The 2298-nt window shown below is 26.9% G+C and overlaps 1 protein-coding gene across 1 annotated transcript in view; it reads left to right on the plus strand.

The window, feature by feature from the left end:
• LOC108733256 (UDP-glucuronosyltransferase 2A3) overlaps positions 1–2298 on the plus strand; it is a 12817-nt gene that overhangs the window by 1270 nt on the left and 9249 nt on the right. The gene's annotated exons all lie outside the window — the stretch shown is intronic.

Consider the following 2298-nt stretch of genomic DNA (forward strand, 5'->3'; position numbering starts at 1 on the left):
TAATAATTAATCAAAATAACTTTGATGAGGTACTGAAATACCTACAGCATTTCAAAAAATTCAAAAAGAATTCTGGTATGCACATAAGAATTGAAAGGATATTAGTCACGTCATTTAAATGTAAAGATTGTAAAAGTGACTTGAATAAAACAGTTTATAACTAATAAAACCTTGACTTCATAATGTTCGATTACTTTTCACCCTTTTCATAGAAATACAGGCAAATGCGACAATACAACAATTTATATAGGTACGCGCTTTCAAGATGACAAAGAGAAAACTGGGCCAAAACCGTGCCAAGAATAGTATATAAAATTTATTATAATACATACTTCACTCAGATTATTCGAAATATTGTTGACTTTATTTTAGACATATAAAAAGTACATTTCATTTTATACATTTTTTTGCAAGAAATAATAACAAAATAATGAAAAAATTCTACAGGATCAGAGCTAAATTTAGACATTTGCGGCTTCTAGGTCACCCGCAAAATTATGTTTAAACAAAAATTCTATTTCTATTACTATGGGAAAAATTCGAGGATACTTAAACTGAAACAGTCGAGACCTCATATATGATACTTTCTTGTCTTGTATTAATTAATGCTTATTATTAATACGTTTTGTATTATATCGTAATGATTCTTAAGGATATATATTAAAAGCAAAGACGTATTACCTGGTAGGTACTTACCTATACATAGGATTGAATTATTAATACATATTTTTTCAGTATAATAATTTTATTGAAACTGTATGAAGAAAAACGAATTTCTTTTTCATACTTTTTGCGAACGCTTACGAGAAACAAATCAATTTGGTTTTCAGATAAGTTCGGTTCAATCGATTTAGTTTGATTCCAGGAACCTGCAGTCAAAGATAATCAACGACCACATACAAATAAAACTAATTTTTGTAGCTCTCAGAAACAGCATTTTTTTTTTCTCCTGGATACCCTATGTCCTTTTTCGTACTCCTAAGAATGTGTACAAAATTTCAAGATGATCGATTGATTAGTAAGGCGTGAAATCAACCACATGAAACTAATGTTTCTATCCCTCGGGAAAACTATTTTTGTTCTGGATAAAAGGTATCCCATGTCCTTTTCTATACTCTTGGTAATGTGTCTACAAAATTTCATGATGATCGGTAAATATTATTTGGGATATCACGTGCTGCCACAAAGACATTGTTCACAATTAAAATTAAATTTGTTTTTATATTTTCAATATACATTTGATTCACTGCTTTGTACATTCAATTTGTGATTATACTAAGTACCTACTTTTAACAATATTTTTACCACGAAGAACGAAGAATTACTCATTATAAAATAGTAATATCAATTTCTGTTAAAAAACACTGCAATGTCCTTACGCATTCAGTTTTACATGTCTCATACGACATGAAGGATGGAGTTATTTGAACAATAATTAAGTAATAATTAAATAGTTTATGGGCGCTACACTTTAGAAATCGTCAGAACTTGTGAGAAATTTATCATGCCTTATCTCTTGCCCTTTTTTGTTTTTTATCTTTTTCTGGTAAGCGTAAATTTTTTATTGTGTTTTTATAAAAAATAAAGAACTTGATTAAATGAAATAAAATACTTTTTAATATGAGTTGCATGTCTGATCAGTGTCTGATAAAACAAAAAAAGTAAAATTAGAAAGATATGTAACAATTACGTTATTATTTTGTTCTACATACAATTATTTTGATAAGAAGTGTCCTTAAAGCTATAGCTACACTGAGAGACAAAAATACTGTTTTCAAGGAAAAGTTACTTAATTTCGCAGTACCAAATATAAAATACTACGCATTACAAAGGAATATGTTTATCAAATCCTTTTGATGATTATTTATTTATATGTACTATAAGTCTTTATAAATATAATATCAATTAAAAGTAGGTACAAATTAATATTCTTAATTGAAGATTAAACTTTTGCTTAACTATTGACTTTTTCTAATTCAAAATAATCTACGTTTACTTGTTTATGTTATTGAATTAAATATCGGTTTTGATCAAAACAAATAAAAATTACTTGAAATTCTCGCAACTCATACATGGAGGAAATAATTTTCATCAGTGTACTACAAACAAAAAAGAGAAATATTTAGTCATATAATCGTAACGTTTTTACGGATATGACCTTCCATTAAATTTTCGGAAGACTAACTTATTTTTATTTGTTTATATTTTTTATCTTTGAAGTACAAGGTTTAGCCTATTTTATAAATTACTGGAAGACATGTAAATAAGACATAATTTAAATAAAGTATTAATAAATAA

The sequence above is a fragment of the Agrilus planipennis genome, unplaced genomic scaffold, assembly GCF_000699045.2.
Source record: "Agrilus planipennis isolate EAB-ADULT unplaced genomic scaffold, Apla_2.0 scaffold76, whole genome shotgun sequence".
Taxonomy (NCBI): domain Eukaryota; kingdom Metazoa; phylum Arthropoda; class Insecta; order Coleoptera; family Buprestidae; genus Agrilus; species Agrilus planipennis.